Source organism: Vicugna pacos, unplaced genomic scaffold, assembly GCF_048564905.1.
Source record: "Vicugna pacos unplaced genomic scaffold, VicPac4 scaffold_125, whole genome shotgun sequence".
NCBI lineage: Eukaryota > Metazoa > Chordata > Mammalia > Artiodactyla > Camelidae > Vicugna > Vicugna pacos.
Genome location: NW_027328805.1, coordinates 376,011 through 396,643, shown reverse-complemented (window position 1 = coordinate 396,643; position 20,633 = coordinate 376,011). Strand labels below are relative to the sequence as shown.

At 42.8% G+C, this 20,633-nt stretch overlaps 2 long non-coding RNA genes across 2 annotated transcripts in view; both read left to right on the top strand.

Annotated features, from left to right (window-relative positions):
• The first annotated feature begins 1,251 nt into the window (after window positions 1-1,251).
• On the top strand, window positions 1,252-13,123 carry LOC140695042 (uncharacterized). The gene is made up of 3 exons (XR_012070733.1): window positions 1,252-1,517; window positions 10,789-10,914; window positions 12,950-13,123. It is a non-coding gene; the product is annotated as an uncharacterized lncRNA (long non-coding RNA).
• A 796-nt stretch (window positions 13,124-13,919) lies between these two features.
• The window catches only part of LOC140695043 (uncharacterized), a 37,006-nt gene continuing 30,292 nt past the window's right edge, over window positions 13,920-20,633 (top strand). The window contains exons 1-2 of the long non-coding RNA XR_012070734.1: window positions 13,920-14,177; window positions 16,715-16,829. This is a non-coding gene — a long non-coding RNA (uncharacterized lncRNA). The remainder of the gene's footprint in view (window positions 14,178-16,714; window positions 16,830-20,633) is intronic.

Here is a 20,633-nt window from a genome sequence, read left to right as displayed (position 1 = left end):
ATCCTTGCCAGATTCACCATGATTTTGGACCTAATCTACCGCAGAGAAACTGACAATTATTGGATTAAAATTACCTTTCAAAATCCCTTCAATTGCCTGTAAACTATACCACAGCAGGGGATGTCTCATTGGCCAGTCAACTGCCAGTCTCCCCTGATGCAAGGGACAAGCGTCGCGGTGAGATCCATGGTGGCCTGGCCAGTGCACCTTCCTACTTTGCTCTAAAGCTTTGGATTCCTCACTTTGACACTTTAAAAACTCCCTTTCCTCTTCCCTCTGGCCTGGTGTGAATGAACAAGGTCCCTGCACCCACCTGTGCTGAGTCCATGCCATGCACACAGCCCCATGCACACAGCCCACCATCTGCTGTGTAACCCTGGGATCAAGTGCAAACTCTGAACTCCCCCACACCAAAGGTCCGCGTGCCCAGTGCCTCCGCCCTAGGGGTCCAGATCACCATCAGTACCATCAACCACCCAAAGCCCAAGGCCAGTGGCTGGCAGCCTGGGATCAACCTGACCCATCGGGTCAGTTGAGGCACAGGCTGCGGGGATCAGGGTGCCAAGGCGGGAATTGGAACCACCTTCAGCCCAGCCTGCCTCACCCTGTAGTCTCAGACATTAACTATGAAGGTGCACACTAGGCTCGATCCCCCACTGGTGGCAGTAGTCATCATTACTGGAGCACGGATTTCCCCACCCCAACCACAGGGTGGGGGTGAGTGAGTGAGCTCAGAGTAGGGGTGCACTCAGATTGAAGGGGATCCCATGGTGTGGGGGTACAGGTTGAGAGGTGTGGGGCCCGATCAGAGTGGAAATGACCTGGCTGAGAGGTGAGGGGGATAATTTCAGGTTGTTGGGTGTCCTGTGTTGAGGCATGAGGGGTAAGCTTGTGGGTGTAGGGGCCATAGGTTAGGACCTAGCAGGATGGAGTGTCAGGGCAGGGACAATGGTGTGAGGAGAAGGAGCCCTGTCTTCAAGGTCTGGTGGGAGACTGGGCCTGGCCAGTGGTGGGAGGGTAGTAACAGGGAGGGGAAGTTGATCAGGGGAAGTGGGGCTGGGTGGGTGAGGCCTAGCCTAGGGCAGTCGTGGTTCTAGTTCTGTGCCAGGACCCAGTCGGTGGCTGGGTGAAGGCTCTGGGGATGGAGACCCAGCGGGACAAGCAGGAGGGGCCCCACCTGGCTCCTCCCGGCCCCAGCGGCCAGGGCCGGTAAAGCAGGAGACCCACCCGAGCAGTTTGCGCTGCGGGCGGGAGGAGGAGGGGCGCGCACGCGCAGACGGACAGACGCGCGGACGCCGGAACCCACCCAGAACGCGTGGAAGCTGGCGGCAGCCGGTTGCTCCTGGACCAGCTCCTGGAAGAGGAACACGGCCTGGGGCCTGGGCCGCCGCTTGCCCGCGGCTCGGCTGCCGCTGCCGGACAGTTAAGAGGGCGCTGGTAGGGGCGCGCTTCTCGGGGACCCGGCGGGTGACGCCTGTGCTGTGCAGCTGAGGATGCGCCCAGGGAGGGGTGCGGAGGTGAGGTCCCGGCCGCGCGTCCCGTTAGGACCCAGAGGCGGGTCCCAGCCGCCGCTGTGGTTCGTGGTAACCCCGGTATTAGTAGTTCCTGAACACCGCGTTTTTGCCGCCGCTTCTACCCGGGTTTAGGAGAGCAGGTACAGCCCCGGGAGTTGGGAGGGCGCGTGGACGGTTCCAGAGCATCTCCGACTGGCCCTCAGACGATGGCCTGCTCCTGGCAGGCGGGTGTGGTGCGGTCGCGGGGCCTCGGATGGAATGGGGACTGCCCCATGAGAGCCCCTGGATTTGCTCCCATCTTACCCGCGGCCTGACCTTGGGGGCGGCCTCTAAAGACCCAGGTTAGTGGGACTCAGGTTACAGGTCAGTCTGCTCCTGGGAGATGGGCTCGGTGCGATCAGTGTGCTGGGATGGCTGCAGCAGCAGCGGGAAATTGTTGCAACCCCCGCTCTCACAGGGCAGCCCCAATCCCGCCATAGCAGCCGCCACCTTTCCCTGACAGCACAGCACCCGCCTTCCAGGAGCAGGCTGACCTGTAACCTGAGTTCCACGAACCTGAGGCAGCAGAGGCCAAGCTCAGGCCATGCGCTGGGGAGTTTGAAGCAAATCCAAGGGCTCCCATGGGCAGACACCATAACCCGCCACTGCCTTCGACCACACTGTGCCCTCCTCCCGAGAGCAGGCTGACCTGCGGACCGTGCCTGGAGCAGCAGAGGCCGAGCCCTTGACAGGCCGTGGGGGAGATGGGGGCAAATCTACCAGCTTGCCAGGTCGCTGCCCATCTCCCTGCCGCTGCCCCATGTTCGTGGACCACTTGTTTTCAAGTCAGTGGTTTCCTGAGAGGCAGGCGTGGTGCAGTCAGGTGGCGGGGGCTGCAGGGAGGGGTGCTGCCCCAAGGGGAGCAGGTGGACTTGCTCCCATCTCCCCTAGGGCCAGACCTGGGGACGGCCTCTGCTGCCCCAGGTTTGCAGGACGCATGTCATGTCCGCCTGTCCCTGGAAGGAAAGCTCAGTGTACTCGGGGCAGCCTCAGTGGCTGACAAGGATTTTAGAAGTCGGCTCTAGCCCAGCATAACTAACTCTCCTTTCTTCTCTTGCTTCCTCAGTTGGTGGCTGTATCGGCTTTTTCATTACAGGTTATTGCTAGATAATGAACATAGGTTTCTGTGCTATATAGAAGAAACTTAACTTAAAATCTCTTTTTATATATAGTGGCTGACATTTGTAAATCTCGAACTCCCAAATTTATCCCTTCCTATCCCCTTTCCCTGGTAACCTTGACTGTTTACTAAGTCTGCAAGTCTGTTTCTGTTCTGTAGATGAGTTCACAGTGTCTTTTTCTCTCTTTTTTTACATTGCACATATGAGTGGTATCATTTGGTATTTTTCTGTTTCTGGCTGCTTTCACTTAGAATGATGATCTCTAGCTCCATCCATGTTGCTGCAAATGGTTTTATTTTGTCCTATTCATGGTAGAGTAGTATTCCAGTGTATAAATATGCCACAACTTCTTTATCCAGTCATCTGTTGCTACATTTAGCTTTCCTCCATGTCTCGGCTATTGTATACAGTGGTGCTGTGAATACTGGTGTGCAGGTATCTTTTCACATTGGAGTTCTTTCCAGTTATATACCCAGATGTGGGATTGCTGGGTCATAGGGTAAGTCTACTTTTAGTTTTTTCAGGGATTTCCATGCTTTCCATAATGACTACACCAAACTAGATTCCCACCAGCAGTGTAAGAGGGTACCCTTCACTCTACAGCCTCTCTAGCATTTATCATTCATGAACTTCTGAGCGATGGCCATTCTGACTGATGGGAGCTGATACTTCATTATAGTTTTGATTTGAATTTCTCAGTTTATTAGTGATATCGAGCATTCTTTCATGTGCCTATTGGCCATTTGTGTCTTCATTGGAGAAATGCTTCTTTAGGTCTTCTGCCTATTTTAAGATTGAGTTGTTTGTTTTTTTGTTATTAAGTTCTATGAGCTGCTTATATATTCTGAAAATTAAGCCTCTGTTAGTCGTATCATTTGCAAATATTTTCTCCCATTCGTAGTTTGTTGTTTCCTTTTGTTTTACTTATGGTTGTCTTTGCTGTGAAGAAATTTATGAGTTTAATTACGTCCCTTTTGTTTATTTTTTTCTCTTATTTCCATTGCCTGGGTAGATTACCCTAGGAGAATGTTGCTAAGATTTATGTCAGATAATGTTTTGCCTATGTTTTCTTTTAGGAGATTTATCATGTCTTGTCCATCTGCATCTTAAGTCTGTACTCAACATCTGTGCTTCAGTTTTGAATTTTGAGCTTCTTAGAGAAAACCTACTCTTAGCTCATACGTCAGATTCAACATGTCTAAAGCTGATTTCATAATCTTTTTTCTTGCAGCGTCTCCACTTATTCAGTGGGATAATCATTCTTCCGGTCTTGAATACACAAAGGCTTGGAGTGGTCTTTGATTTGTCTTTCTCTCACCACCCTCCACATTTTGTCAGCTTCTTGAACTGTATGTTGTTGGTTTCAAGTGTCTATTCTGATTGCTGATACTCTGATGAAGAGCTTTCATCCCTGATACACGAATTTTTCCTTCTGCTGAATTCTTGGATATTCTCTCCCCCCCTTTCAGTCAACCTAGAGTTTTGGTGCTCCAACATCTACAGTCAAGTCAAAGACTTAACACAACCAGATCTCAGCCAGGGAGTCTCGACCCTTCATCATTTTGGACTTACATTATTTTTTCCAATCATTATGTAACTTAGCCTCCTAGGGTAACCTGTGCCTTATTAAAAACCAGGAGTCACCAGCCTTTTCCTATCCAGTCCTCAGTTAAAACAGATTAGAATTGCCCTGAGAACTAGTTGGAGCCCCATCCCCTTCATAGAGTCTTCCCTATTTATTCCAAATACTTCTAGCTCTTCTTTGTATTCCTGTACTGTTTATGATCAGTAGCCTGTAATCTTGGATTTGAGTACTGACTTGGTACCATTCCTGGGTGATTTCCAATGTGTCTCCTCACTTAGCTGGTAACTGGAGAAGACTCACTTGTTCAGCCTCCTTTATACCCCTCACCCTGCTTAGCATCGGGCAATAACAGGCATCCAGGCAGTGCTTGCCTTCTTTATTTATTCGCAGTGGTGGTGGTGTGGATTATAGCTAATAACTATTAATTCAGTGTTGCAGTTAAAAAAGAAAGCCAAGAAAATCCAAAAAACTTTATCTCCATGTTCAGTTTAGCGCTTTATCTCAATAGTTTTCTTAAGACTGTGTTTACATTCACATAGTGTTCAGTGCTTGTACAGTTCCCTGAGGCAAGCAGGTGAGATGTCATTATGTTTGACTTTCACGTTACATTTCATATTGGATATATTTGTGTAATGACAAAACCTTATTTTATAAGTAAACAGCCGGAAGCCCAGAGAGACTAAGAGCCTAACCCAGGATCACCTGGTTAGTGTTTGGCACAGGCCAGGACTGCAGTGCACATCTTCCAGCTGATCCTCTTCCAGTGCCTTTTCATTCCACTGCTGGGAAATGTAGCCCCATCAGCCAAACGGCCAAGTCACATTGCTGCCCCTTTACCTGCCAGTGATGGCAGTGCTACAAAAAGTGGCAAAGGAAAGGTCAGAAATAGGAGTGATAAAAGACATGGAAGTGCTGGAAATGGATCCTCAACCTCCTCCTCCCTACTTGAGCGCCTCACAAGTGTCCCACTCTGAGAGTGCTGTTCATTGTTTATAACATAGCCTTAAAATCAGACTGATCTTTTATAGGACATGCTTTTATCCTGGTCCCTTTCCTGCTAGTAGTCACCGTCATGGGCAGAAAGTGCCTGGCTGTGCTCTGTTTGTCACGTAGGTGGGAGGGAAAGTGGGAGAGGGAGTTGGTTGAACTGAAGCCGAGCTTTTTACAGCTCTGTTGTTCTAGGACCAGAGCAGTTCCACTCTTGCTTTCATCACCTCTCCACCTCCGAGTCCCAGCCACCCATTCCTGCCTGCTTCCCCACATGCCACGTCCTGGGGGAGGACAGAGTGGTGGGCAATGCCCCCTCCGCCCTCTGTTCTGGGAGGTGCAGGAGTCTGCTTTAACTTTTGAGCTGTTTTGGTAATTGGGCTTTTCCAGCTTTTCTAGACATCTCCTTTCCAGCTCTGAGAAATTGGAGATGTAACTTAACCATACATGGACTATACTAAAGTATTCAGTGACATTAGTGTCATGTTGTCTGTAATTGTGTTCTGTGACTGGATAGGAGGTTTTTTATCTCACAGGATGCTTCACATCCAATTCTAAAGGCCTAGAGGCTGCAGGTGTAATCCAAGTCCTTACATGTCTGTAAGGTAGACATGAACATTATTTGATAATATGACCATATGTTCATAGATTACGGTTAGTCCACTGGCTCTGTATCTAATGAAAGTTTAAATATCAAACGCTTGAAGAAAATTTGCGGGCCATGTCTTTTTGCCTGTAAGTAGTTGCAAAAACTGAAATCACAACTCTACCACAAGCCACAGTGTTTCCCAGTAGAGAAAGCCCTCTAATTTTACAACCTCTAAGTAATGCAGTGGTTCTTTGAGTGAGATGAGGGATGCCAGAGTATTTTTTGGGACACTAGAGTGGGATGACAAGTATTCTGGGACTGGTTACAGTTGAATCTCTACTTCCTATATCCTGGACTGATTACAGAGGCAATGTTAGTGCGGTAACCATCTTGTGGATGCAAGTGTAGCTAGGAAGACAACAGAGAAAATAGAAGGGATATAAAGTAATGGAGGGACTTCATAGCAGTACAAATGGCGACTTTGACACCACCAGCTGCTGATGTGAACTTTGCAAGAATTTGTGAGAAGTGGTGGGTGTCATTGCAAGCAGGAGAGTTCTGCAGCTTTTGGGGTGAACAGGCAAAGGGGAGAGCAGATATGGTGGCTATCCAGGGGCTACTTTTGTCCTGAATGTGAAAATGTCCAGTCCCCTGTTCAATTTTGCAGCCACAACTTCACATGACTCAGGGCGTTATTTCCACCAGAATACCATAAAAATATAAACAACCTGTTTCCCAAAGTGTTTGTTCTCGATCTGAGATGATTGTCCTGTGGTGGTAGGTAAGTGGGCGATGGGGCCTATTACATCACCCCCTTTCACTAGAAGTCTACCTCGCTACTTTTCACCCTACTCCTAGAGGTGCTGTCATTCTGATACACCTAGGCCTGTAAGACCGTCTTGCCTGAATCCTCACGTGAAGAGGGATGGTTATGTGCAGTTTTAAAAAATTGCTTGGGTCATGTGGTCCTTTGTTCCTTCCAATGGAAATCACTATTCCAGAGCAAATAGTATGCCTCCATAGAAAGTATATTGTTTGTAAGTTGTCTTCAGAGGTTTTGCAGTTGGTTTAAATATTTGCTTGGTGATGGCATCTTGATTGATTGAAGGGGGCAACCCTCACTAGGGGCATTGTGTGCTTTCTGTCTGAGAGTTCCTTTACTGGCAGCAGAGTGTTCGTAGGCAGAGTTAGAAAGTTACCTGGTCTGAGAAGCCGAATTTGCCCGCAGCTGGGAATTGGCAGAAGAGTCTGTTATGGAAGGAAAGCTTTAGGATTATCTGGTAGCAGAGTTCTGGGATCCAAACCCCGGGAAACCTCAGCTTTTGTAGAGTATGTTCTGTAACAATAGGCTATAGGATAATTTTTACACTTGTTATAGGATGTAGAGTTGGGGAAAGGCTTAAAAGTGAAAGAACCTTAAAAGAGAATCTCCGAATATTTTAAAGAAGACAGTTCTCAGAATGAGAGCTTTTCTGGAAAAGACTAGCTCTTCACTTCACAGGGGAAGCAGGGAGCAGGTGTAACTGCACTTACGGTAACTTAAAAGGTAAACCTTACCCTCCCACTTAGCTGTTTCCTGGTGTAGGTTCATCTCCCACATCTGTAGTTTTAGACCTGATGTGTCATTTTCTGGTACTCCATTCTGCTTCTTAGTGAGAGACTGACCCAAAGTCACATAGCAATTGAAAAATTGCGCAAAGGTCTTTATTGTTAAAAATGTAGACCTGTGGCAGGGTGCTGCATTTGCAATTGACTTTCAGTACAGAGAACACTGAAAAGAATGCAGTGTTATTTCTTTTTTTATTCCTTTAAGCCTTTGAATAGAAGGTTTTCTTTGCAGAGTTTCTGGAGTACATCAGAACAAGCAGGAACTAAAATAGCTTTAAGAAATCTCCAGTATAGACGTTGCTTATAGTGTGGTATCTGTCTTATGTTAATTCTTTAAAGCAGGAAGTTGTAACTCTCAATTTCTTAAGCAAATATAAACATTCTTGACTCTTATTGACATTCTTTGTGGGGTGAAGCTGCTTTTGCTTCCATTCTGAGCATTGAAAGGCCTTCTATGATACTTCTACCAGTCCTCAGTATTTTATTTTCCCTCTGTTGTGAACTTGTTTTTAAATTTGAAGCAGATATAAATATCATTAACTTGCTACATATGTAGATATTCAGTGTTACATAGTCAGAAAGTTTGTGTACATCACACGTATCTACATAATTCCCCCCTTTCCAACTGTGTTCCTGATGAAAGGATGGTGGGAAATGGCATTATGGGCATATGTCTTACAGTACACAGTGTTTCCCCTGTTCCCTCTACCATATCTGGATGTTCTTTCATCTTTCAGCTTCTAGACTTACTTGCTCTTTTTCTTAAGCCAGGTGTATCTCATCCCCCTGCGCACACACACATGTGTACACACACACACATTCTACCGTAGGGAGTAGCGTGCACCATCCAATTCTCCCACTCCAGCTCTGGACCCACCCACTGGAGGCAGTGTCTTGCACGAATTCATTTGTAAGTTGCTTTTTAAAACTCGAGTGGTCAGGAATTAGGACTGATATCCACACCTACTAGGCAGGCCCTCAAGGACAACTTCTATGGTTAATGCCAGGTTATCTTAATGTTTGACTACCTGGGTTTCATGTCTTCCTGTGCCACCTGTGTGACCCATGATTCCCACATTTCTGTCTCCTGCTAGAATTTTTCTCTCCAACTCTGGACTCTTACAATCTTCTACTGATTTGACACCTTCAATTGAAACTCTGATATCTTAAAAGCAACATGTGTAAAAACTGAGCCCTTTGTTCTCCTACCCCCCAAACTGGTTCTTCCTGCAACCTCCCCCATTCAGTTAGTGGAAACTTAATCCATCCAGCTGCTTGGGTTAAAAAGCTTAGAGTTACTCTGACTTTCACTGACATACCACATGAATTCTGTCAATAGATCTGGTTTAACACTGCCTTTAAACCATATCCAGAACCCAGCCACTTCTCACCATGGCTCCTGCCTCGACTGCTGCTTCCCTGCCCTGAGCCACTGTCCTCTCCTCCTGCACAGCCCTTTTCAGAGGCTTCCCACCTTTCATCTCTGACCCGTTTTGACTATTCTCACCCGGCAGTCAAGTGAGCCTCGAAAACCTAAGTTAGATAGTGTCGTCCTTCTGCAGTGCCTCCCCATTTCACTCTGGGTAAAAGCCACAGTCCTTACAATGTCCTCCAAGGCCATGAAGGACCTGCACTGACCCTTCTCTGCAGCTCCAGCCGTGTCCCCATTCTGGAACATGTGAGGTGTGCGCTGCCCTTGGTGATGGTTATTCCGTCCACCTGGGACTTCTTACCTCCAAGTCTTAGTTCTAACCTCAGTCCTCAGTGTGGCCTGCTCTGGTATTTAATACAACATCACCCTCATCCCATACCCTCAACTCTCTTTACCTTGCCCTTTTTTGATTTTTCCATGGTTCCTCTTTCCTAACATGCCACCTCCTCTGCTGCTCTGTTGTGTGAATTGTCATCTCCACCCCCATCCCAGCTAGACTCCAACCAAGCTCCGTGAGGACAGGAATTTTGTTTTGTTTATTGATCTATTCCAAGTGCCTAGACTAGTCCTGGGTACATAGTAGGCAGTCAAAAATTATTTGCTGAATAAATTTAAAGACTATTTTAAAAATGAATCATCCTTTCAGGAACGGGTGAGGATCGGAAGCTGCATGAAGGAAAATGGTGCAGTAAATATTGATATTTGCCTGTTGTTCTTTGTGTGATATATATATGTGTTTTAGTCTTAATTTGGTATCCCAGTTTCTTAATTTAATAGCTGTATTAAGGTGTAATTTACAGGCCATAAAATTCACACATTATAATTGTACAAGTCAGCCATTTTATCTATTTCTAGATTTGTGCAACTTTGTCCTCATAAAGTCCCCTTGTGTCCGTCCATATGCAGTTTGCCCTCCCCTCAGTGGCACCCTGATTTTATTTCTTTTTTTCTTTTGGCAATCACATCTCAAACGGATAATTTACACAGCAGTACTAATATAGCTTTGCACTTTTTGAAATGACACACTTAAATATGAAATTAGCGGTCATTGCTGAATGTAGGTAGCAGTATCCGACATTGGTGAAAAGAATGGACTTGAGTGTCAGACTGGCTGCAGTCTTACCCAGCTCCACCATTTACCAAGTTACCCAAATTATTTTCTGCCTCAAGCTCTTTATCTGTTATATGGGGGTAATAATAGCAGCTTACAGAGTTGTTGTGAGGATTAAGCAAACAGGGAAAAAAAATTTAGTATAGTGGCCTGCTTATGTTATTACCTAAGAAATGGGCTTATGTTATTACCTAAGAAATAGCCTTGCAGGTAAAGGGCAAAATTCAAATCAGTTTCTAAAGTATATGTAAAATATAATCCAGTTCCTGCCTGGTTTGTAAACACGTATGCCTACTGAAGAATTTAAAAGCAGGCTAATTTCCAACAGAAAAGATCATTTCTCAGCATTTCTTTCAAAGATAGCTGCAAAATCACTTTTACTAAATGTTCCATGCCCAACTCTTACAGAAATTTGACACCACGGACGTAATTATCTACATTTTTGTTAAAATGATTCTGACCATCAGGAAGTGTTCTCAATTATATTTTAGCCTTTATGTTGAGAAATACTGTGAGACTTCTTCTAAATTAATGGGTGGGGGCATTCATTGTAGCTCTTGTAGCCTGATAAGCCTGCACTAAATTATCTTTTTTTAACTTTTAATTAAAGTAATAAATTAATTTTTTGCTGGGGGGTGGTAATTAGGTTTTTATTTATTTATTTTATTTTTAGAAGAAGTACTGGGAATTGAACCCAGGCCCTTGGGCATGCTAAGAACATGATCGTCCACTTGAGCTATACCCTCCCCCCTAAATTATCTTAAATAAGGTCTTTTTCTCTGTTTTGTTAATTTATGTACAGATGCACAAAGCAGGGTCATCAGAAGCCTCTCAATCACGAAGATGATAATAGTGAAAAACATTGCGCAGTGACAGTGAATCCTTGGCATATGAAGAAAGATTGTAAAGTCCTGAATGAATTAAGAAGGTATTGTTACATTAACATACGTGTAAGCATGGCTCTCTTACCTTTATTTTTCACTTTATAATGAAGATAATCCCCAACCGTCACGGTTGCTTTGTTTGATAGAGGCCATATCTAAACCCTTTTCTGCAAGTTTTTTAAATAAGAAAGAGCAGCTAATTTATCAGAAGTGTGAATGGTGTAATCTGGTCTGTCTAGTATGGTAGCCACGAGCCACATGTGGCTATTGTGAATTGAGATGTTCTATAAGTGGAAAATACATAATAGATTTTCAAGACTTCGTACAACAAAAATAATGTAAAATATTATTAATAAGTTTTAAAAGTGTCAATCACACTTTTGAAATGATAGTGTATTGGATATTTTGGGATAAATGTAATTATTACTGGAATTAATTTCACTTATTGCTTTTTATTTTCTAAATGGAATTACTAGAAAATTGTGACTTGCACTATGTTTCTATTGAGAGTGCTGGCTTCTAACTTATTGCAAATAATATGAAAAGAAAACTTTGATTAAAAATTTTGTAATTGAGTCGTTGATTTACATCATATTAGTTTCAGGTGTACAAAATAGAGGCTCAACATTTTCATAGATTATATTCCATTTAAAGTCACCATAAAATAATGGCTATATTTCCCTGTGCTGTATGATACAGCCCTGTAACCTATCCATTTTATACGTAGTACTTTTTACCTCTCAATCCCCTAACCCCTCCCTGCCTCCCCTCTTCTCCTTCTCCCCATTGGTAACCACAAGTCTGTTCTGTGTACCTGTGAGTCTATTTCTGTTTTATTATAGTCATTAATTTGTTTTATTTTTTAGATATACATATAAGTTAATACATAGAATATTTGTTTATCTTTCTCTGACTTATTTCACTTAGCATAATACCCTGTAGGTCCATCCATGTTATTGAAAATGGCATTATTTTATTTTTTAATGGCTGAACAGTATTCCATTTGTGTGTGTGTTCATGGTATGTATATATGTGTGTGTATATATATGTATACATGTATATATACATATATATATATATATATAATATACCACAACTTCTTTATCCAGTCATCTGTCAGTGAACATTTGGGTTGTTTCAGTGTCTTGGCTATTTTAAATAGTGCTGCTGTGAACATTGGGGTGCATGTGTCTTTTTGAATTAAATTTTTCTCCAAACATATACCCATGAATGGGATTGCTGGATCACACGGAAGTCTATTTTCATTTTTTTATGGAACCTCTCTTCTGTCCTCCATAGAGGCTGCACCAATTTACATTCCCACCAATCGAGTAGGAGGGTTCCTTTTTCCTTAAAAGGTAAAAAATTCTCTACATTTACCTACCTTCCTTTCAGTTTAGGACACAGTTTGGCAAAAACCAGATAGAATTTAATAGGAGTAAATACAGTATTTATTTTGAATGTCCATGCATTATGGATAGATATGTTATTGATGAGTTGGTTCCCTATTTTTGTAGGTGCAGATGTTTTTATAGCTTCACAGACATTTCAGTCTTGCAGAGAGGAAAATTTCTTTTTATTTTGCTGAACTTGTCCGGGTGTCTTTATCGGACTTGGTCCAGGCCTGCAGAGGTGAATACACATCCAAACCTGAACCATTTGAATGTCTGCAAGATATTAAGAGTCTAGAATATCAGATCTGGACTGTAACTCTGGTAAATGACATCAGTGACTGGACTCAAGAAAACTCCATTTGAGGACAAAACCTTTCATAAGCCAAAAAGGCTTTGAAATTGTGGCAAAGCCAGAGACTTTTGTGCACCACTTATGGCCACAAACCCATGAGGACAACCACAGGCCTTCTGGAGTGCCAAGGAAATTCCATGTGAGGAGTCCAGCACTCACAGGAATCCAACAAGTCCCTGTCTGCCAGAACACTTTCATTGCTACTGTGCTGTTTTGAGTAAATGTCTTTTCATCAGGTTCAAATTGGTTTGTTGTTATTTTTTTGCATAAAAAAACAACTTCTTGTTCCCTGGTGAAAGTAAAAGCCTAACATTTTCTGATTTCTTTTGACAGAGAAAACATGAGCCTGTGGATCTAACCTCATCTGTGATGGTCTGCAGCTGGGAGCAACCAGATCAGTGTCAGTCCCCTTGCAGCCATTGGCTGGGAGCCTGCATGTTCCTTGGAATGGTATTTGAAACATGTCACACTAGCCGTGCCTTCGCTGTGGGCTGGGAGGCGAGTCACTCAGAATCTGCATTATGGAATGTATGTTTCAGATCTACAGTTAGGAGATCTTTTTTAATAGCCAGAGAATATAGTCATAAATATATCTATTAATGTATTTATGCAAGAACATTTTTAAAGATTTTTTTATTATAAAAAGTTTCCCCCCAAAATTGAAAATGAAAGAACAATGGAATTAAAAATCATCTGTACCTTAATTATACATAAAGAATCATAAAATCCTTCTAAACTTTTTTTGTTCAAATGAAGATATTTTTCCCTTCCAAAAAGGAAAATTATCATTTCACATTTTTTTACTTTCTCCTTTTATTATATATTCCATATCAATAAATATAAATCTTTTAAATCCCTTTTAATGGCTGTTTAACACTATATTGAACAGATATGTAAATAGTCCTAGGTTTCAGAAATTTAAAAAATTGTCATTACAATACCACTGCAAAGAATATTTTGGTGTTTCTATTTTTAGTTACTAATTTGGACTAAAAATTAACAAGTTTGCTTTTCTTCATCTAAAACATTGGTTATTTTACGAAGGAACTGTAAGGATTTTAAATAACTTTTCAGTAATTTCAACAAAGAAATTATCTTTAAGGCAAAAATGTATGATGGATTGCAAATCTATTTTTATTATATCTTCACTTTTACCAGTGTGACATATGTGTGTGTTTACACAAGTGCTTTAACTACCAGCAACGTAAGAAAAATCTGTGTACTAAAAATGTGAAAATACTTTCCCGGTTTGTGTTTTCATTCTCCCAATGTAGGTTTTGGATGACAAGCTTGTATTTGCAAAAGTACACCCACTGTGGGAGGTGTTCTGTACATACGCTGAGATACTGCACATAATATTGCCTCTGAAGCCCAATGATCTGAAAACCCGGTCCTCAGCCTTTGATAACTTGAGATGTTTTATGAAAGTCCTCCAAGTGGATGAAAGTATCAACAACCGGAACAAGAGCTTTTCTTTGCCCTATTTGAGAAGAGCTCCGTGAATGACTTTTATATTCAGCATAGAGATACATTCTCCAATCCAACCACCAGAAACCGCATTGTAAGTCTAAACCGAGTTTAGCTGCTGTCTTGGGGGTGATTTAGAACCTGCTGTTGAATTATCAGTGATTTGGTTTGGTTGGTTTGATTTGGTTTTTAAAAGCTGCCCATAAAAAGGAAAAAAGAGAAAGAAAAGAAATATGCCTACAGATTCCTGTTAGGATAGTAAACAGTGGCTGGTTAGTTACCTTGTATAAACCACAAGCTCTCTTAGAACATTTTTAGGTTTACTTCATCCTTTCTCAGATCAAGTATCAAGTAAGGGACAGTGTTAAAAAAAATTCAGGATTAACAGGTTTGTGAGCTCCAGGATTTGCAAGGCAGCTTTCCCTCCCCATGGTGTAAGTCAAATGGCAGAATTGAAATAAAGCACCTCATGTATCCTCCGGTGTTAACAGGAAAAGGCTAATCTTCTTGACCTTGTTTCTTCCTGGGTAAAATGAAGATAATATATCAGGAGGCGACAAGCTCATTTAAGGCAGGAAGCATGTTGTCTTGTTCACTGCTGAATCTCAGGCACTGGGAAGGCTGAGTTTAACGAGCGAATGAATGAACAAACTGTACTTCCCCCACAGTTACCATGTGGGACAGTGAGGATTAGAAGCTAAGAGCATAGACTCTAGAGGGGAGGGCACAGCTCAAGTGATGGGGCGCATGCTTAGCAAGCATAAGGTCCTGGGTTCAGCCCCCATCACGTCCTCTAAAATAGACATATAACCCTAATTACCTCCCCTCCCCCACCAGAATTACCTTATTATCTCCCCACCACCAAAAAAAAAAAAAAGAGAAGTGGCCAAGAGCGTAGACTCAAGCTGGAACACCTGTGTTGGTTTCTCGCTGTCGACCTTGTAAATGTCATTTACCCTCTGTGTCTATCAAGTTCCTCACCAATAAAATGGGGATAATTGTAGTACCAACCTCGTAGAGATGCTATGGGGATTAATGAATCTGTGTCAGTGATACAACAGCCCTGGCTTATATTAAGTACTATGCATCTGTCAGCTCTTTTCATAATTACTGACAGATGTTATTATCGACAAAAGACGTATTAGTTCTTTGAAAGAGAAATGCATGTTAGACCATTTCATTTATCACTTTCTGTAATTCAGGCTTTTCCCTCTGAAATAACATTTTATGTCTGTGCACTAGAAAGCCACAGGGCTTTCCAAATTTCATCTGTCTGGGTTCTTGTCATGATGGCAATACTGCAGATTGCTGACATTTTTTAGGGACTCCGTCTGAGATGACAGCAACCCCTCAAATTTACGAGCGCTTCTCTAACTGATAACATCTCGCTAGAAATGAAGTTTTTATAATGTAACAGCTTCAGATGCTTAATGATGCCATAAATGCAAGGATGTTATATCTAAGCTCTTTAAATAAATCTTGTCATTGAAATAAAGGAAATACTATATTATAGCCCTCTATGACTTTGTTATCTTTGCTATCTGTTTATCTGACTCTCTAAGACCAAAGAAAGCAAATACTAAGATTGATCATTACTACTGTGTGGTACACGTATTTGTGGATGAAGACAATATTGAAATGCACTGTTTAAGATATTAAAATGGACATTAAACAGCTTCTTGATGCACATGCATGAACAGAACAGGGAGCTGGGTGCAGGGAGCAGACACTGAGCTTCCTGGATTAGAGACCCAGCTTAGCAGTCCAGCCCAGCTGTCCACATGTTTCATATTTATGTCCCAGCAAAATTAGCAGTGAGAGTCTTAAATGAACTTTGGGGACACTTGCAAACAGCTGTCATGATTACTAATGTGGGACACCAGGATTCTACAGTGTTTAGTTGGCATCTGTGCATAACCAGTTCTTTTCCACTAAAGCTTCTTGTAATTGCTGGTCCCACATCCAGGTTGAGGAATCATCTCATGTGGTGTTTGGGAGGGAGGTAAGTGGAGTCAGGACCCATGTTAAGGCTGGGTGGGTAATAATCTGGTGCTAGTACAAGAGAAAGGAAAGTAGGTCAGGTGGGAAGGAGAATGACTGGATTTAAACTTTGTTTCTTGAGTAAGCTAAATATATGACATCATGTCAAGTTACTTTGTTGTTTATATTCCATTTGCTGTCACCAAATAACTACTGAATTGTGGGGACAAAAATGCCTGGGTTTTAGAATTGACCCTGCCCCTAACCTGCCAGAGTCCAGGTTCCTCTGGGTGCCCAAAGAGGGGGCTGGACCATCAGGTGTCCCTCCACTGCAGCAGTTTGGGCACTTGGGTGGCCTAGATTTTTGCTGTGGAAGACTGGCCCGGTTGTAGGACATTAAGCATCTGCAAGGTGGTCCCAGGACTGTGACATCTAAGCGTTCCTTTCCACCCACGTTTGCAAATGACCCTCAAGGGGTTAATATTAATCCTGGGTGAGAATTATGAAAAATTATATGGTACCTCCATCCCTCCTGGCAAGTGAGGGCCCCTTATTTACAAATGACCATGAAGTATTAGCACCAGATTTTATCAACAGAACATGTGAACATTTTGTGACAGTGACACTCACCTGTTTGCTTCTGATTCCCAGTGCCACTTCAACCTCCATCAGAGGACTTCAGCTGCCCCAGCGATCAGGGCCTTCTGTACAGGGAATGGGCTCCTCCTCGAAGCACAGACAAGCAGCAGCCCTTAGGTCTCATCAGGTGAGCTGTTGTGGAGAGCACTCCAGTGGGAAGGGCTCAGGGTTGTCCTCATGGCATCTGAGTGTGACAGTCCTCCAAGAGTGTTAACAACCAGGAAGCTCACAGGAGCTCTGAACTTCGTTGCCCCAAGTTTTTACTGCAGGCTTTATTACAAAGCCATGATTTATTGGGTCACTACCGACATGGCTAACCCAAACCCTAACTGTAAGTCAAACCTTTCCTTAGCCCTAAACTTTGAGCCCCTTCCTCTCCTGGTGGCCACTCACTTGTCACAAAGCTTAAAGCCCCACTCCTCTAACCACATGGTTGGTGTCTCTGGCTGGCCAGTCCCCATCCTGAGTCATCTCATGAACACAAGCCATCCAAGGTTCCACCATGAATAGCATAGACACTCCTATCTTGGGAAATTTGGAAGCTTTAGCGGTTGCTGCCTAGGAACTGGGAAAAAAGACCTACCAAATTCTTCATTAAATAGGAGTAAATGTTATATTTCATTTAAATTATAAAATAAGAGAGAAATTCTCACTGCTTTTCTGTATCTGCTGTTCGACACCGTTTCACTACACCACGTGATTGTAATGTCGTGCTCAGCATGTGTCTTCTCAGAGCACCAGCGCTGGCTGCTCCCCGGGAGCTTATGCTGTTTGGGCAAGGCTGCTGGGGGGATACAGGCCAAGGACAACCGAGAAAACAAAAATAATCGGGCAAATAAGGAAACAATGTCAGATTGAAATGAAGAAATAACACAGTGTTGAGATGGGAGTCTTGGGGGGAAGTGAGTTAAGAAAGTTATCTTTGAGTAGGTTACATGTGAGCTGAGATGGTGAAAAGGAGGCTGGAATTTGAAGATCTGGGAAAAGTCACCCATGGAATAGAGGCAGCTTGTCTATTGGCCCTGAGGCACAAATGTGCTCAGCAGGTTTGAGGAGATACTGGAGCCAGCGCTGGTGAGAGTGATGAGACGCGAGGTTTAGAAGGGCATCAGGAGCACGGAAAGGAGTGTAGACTCTAAGCGCAGTGAGAAGCAGTCATGATAGCTTAAGCACTAAAGTAATTTTCTCTCATTCACATTTTGCAAAGATAATGTGGAGAATGTATAGCAGGGACTCAGGAAGCAGGGAGGCCAGGTAGGAAGCTCTTGGATTGGGCCAGATGAGAGATGGTGGGAGCCAATGAGGAATGCGTTTGGGGAGTGGGGCTGACAGGATGCAGTTATGGGCTGGCTGTGGATGGTTAGGAGAAGAGGAGGGTCAAGGTAGCCCCAGGTCGGTCTGGAGCCAGGTGTCTGTTCTTTCTTTTCTCAGTGCCCCATGCAGTTGCCCATCTACTTGGGCAAACCTCTTAACCTTCAAAGTGAGGGTTTTAAAACACTGAAGTCTATTTGTTGTTTCACATTTTATGGAAAGATTCAAACATGTACAGAAATAGAGAGAACAGTACAGCCAGCCTGCCTGTATCAGTCACCCAGCTCCAGAATTATAAACTCAGAGTCACTGTTGTTGCATCTTTCATCTCCATCTCCTCCCCTCCCCCACTATAGGGTCATTTTGAAGACAATCCTACATAGCTTAACCTTTCATTAGTGAAATGACAAGGTCTCTTTCAAATAAAATTGGAATATTCTTTTTTTTAGGGTTACAAAATAATTCCCTGCTTGTCACAAAAATACACTTTTAAGTAGTTTTGGGGTTGAAATCAAGATCCAGACAAGATTCAGACATTGCAGCTAGCATATCTCTCAAGTGTGTTCTAATCTATAATTTTCCTGTTTCTCATTTTCCTTGAAATTGCTGAGGGGTTTCTCTATTTCCTGTTTGGCTGATTTCATTCTCCCCTATGGTGTTAGACTTGTTTCTCCATCCTATGTATTGGCTTTAGCTAAGTGATTTAATCCTCCCCTAAAAGCTTGGTCTGATTGAGGTTCAACTTTGTGCAAAAATATTTTTTATGTGAAGTTTTGTACTCCTGTCATAAGGTACATAATATTACAGTTGACTCTCTTTTTTGTGATGACAGCAGCCAAAAATGATTGTCACCCGGGATCATTATTTCATAAGGAATTTTATTTCATGTGGTCATACTCTAATTTCCTCCCTCAATTATCAGCAGGATCAGTCACGAAGAGGCACTTTCTCCTTAACCCGGGTTATCCTTTAGAACACAGTTTTAAAGGAGGATATTTGTTAATATGTAAATATTTAAAATTGATAATTTTTTTTCTTTTTAATTTTTTTTTCTAATGGAGGTACTGAAGATTGAATCTAGGACCTTATGCATGCTGAGCACACACTCTGCCACTGAGTGTACCCAATCCCAGTTGAGATTCATATTTATTTGATATCTTCCTTCTGTTATTTTTGTTTTGTGTTATACAGAATTTGAAGGCAGGGCAATGGGTTTGACCGCTTTTTAATCATTCTTTATGGGCTTTTGGGGTTTGTGTGTGTGTTTGTGTTTGTAAAGAAAACAATTTTCCCACTATTTTAAGTATGTATTGCTAAGGCAATTATGTTGATCTTTTCCCTGCTCCTGGTCCATGTATTCCCTTGTTACTTCCCACTAGTGGCCCCTTGAGCTCTGTGACAAGACTAGCATGTCGTTAATCCATGTGGAAGGAGATCTGAAGAGATTTATTCAAGGAGATGAAATTTGTAGACAATGTATTGGAAAGTATTGTGAAAGTTGTTCGTTAAGAGAAGGTCTGAGGTTGAATTGTTAAGTGCACAGAAATCTAAGCTATGAACTACCAAGACAATTATTAACTCCAGGAAAACAAAGTAGGGAAGAAAAGGTAAGACTAGCACAAATTGCTACAGCTTTGAATAGTCTGTACAGAGTAATAATAATGTAAAGCAAGGATACTGAGCTGATGAAAATTATAATGTAACTGTATTAAAAGGTTGGAAGAAAGAAGGTTTGGGTATGTAGATGAGATGGGGTTTGAAAGAGATCTGAACCCTCATTTTCCAAAATAGAAAGTTAAATAGGTGATACATAAAGCTGAAAAAGTTATTAGGCTGTGTTACAAGGATATTAGTCAGAGAAAGGGAGTAAGTATTCCAAGAGTCAGCAGTAGGAGCTGAACGTGGTTGTTTCTGGCCAGGAAATGGGGCAGTTGTTGGGAACTGCTCCTTTTTACAATCGGTGTTCGAGAACTGTTTGACTCTTTATTGAATGTATGGCATTAGTTTGATAAAAAGAAATCAAAGCTGAATTTTGAAAAATTTATGTTAAGAATTGGGGTGCTTTTGCAGAGAGAGATAACAATCAGCAAAACTACATTTGAAGGGATCCTCATTATTCCTTGCATTTCAGCAAGGACTAGGAGGCAGACATCTGTTTAAGGTTCAAAAATTCTGTCTGACCTTCCTGCCGACTTGTAACCTTTGGAAGTAATGAACTCCCCGTCACTGTAAATATCCAGGCAGAGGCTGCCTGACCAGCTCTCTAACTGTAGCAGGGTGTGTTTACCATTGGGCAGTTAGAGCAGGCAACTTCTAACATTCTTTCAGTTTTGAATTTGGCATTTTCAGGATGGATAGTTGATAAGAATGTATTACAAAAAGCTTAACAAGAAAGTCCAAGACATCTCAAACCCATTGCCAGGGTTTTCTCTGCCAGACACCATCCTAAGCCTGCCACCAGTGAGGCAGGCCACAAAGCCCAGTCACATAAGAATGAACACACTTTGTCGCTCCTATCTGATTTGGCATCAGTCTCAGCCCTTTTCCCCATGGAATGGTCCACGCCCATGTCTCTGACGATGGAGCTGGTCTCACAGCAGCTCTATGAGCACTGGTCCAG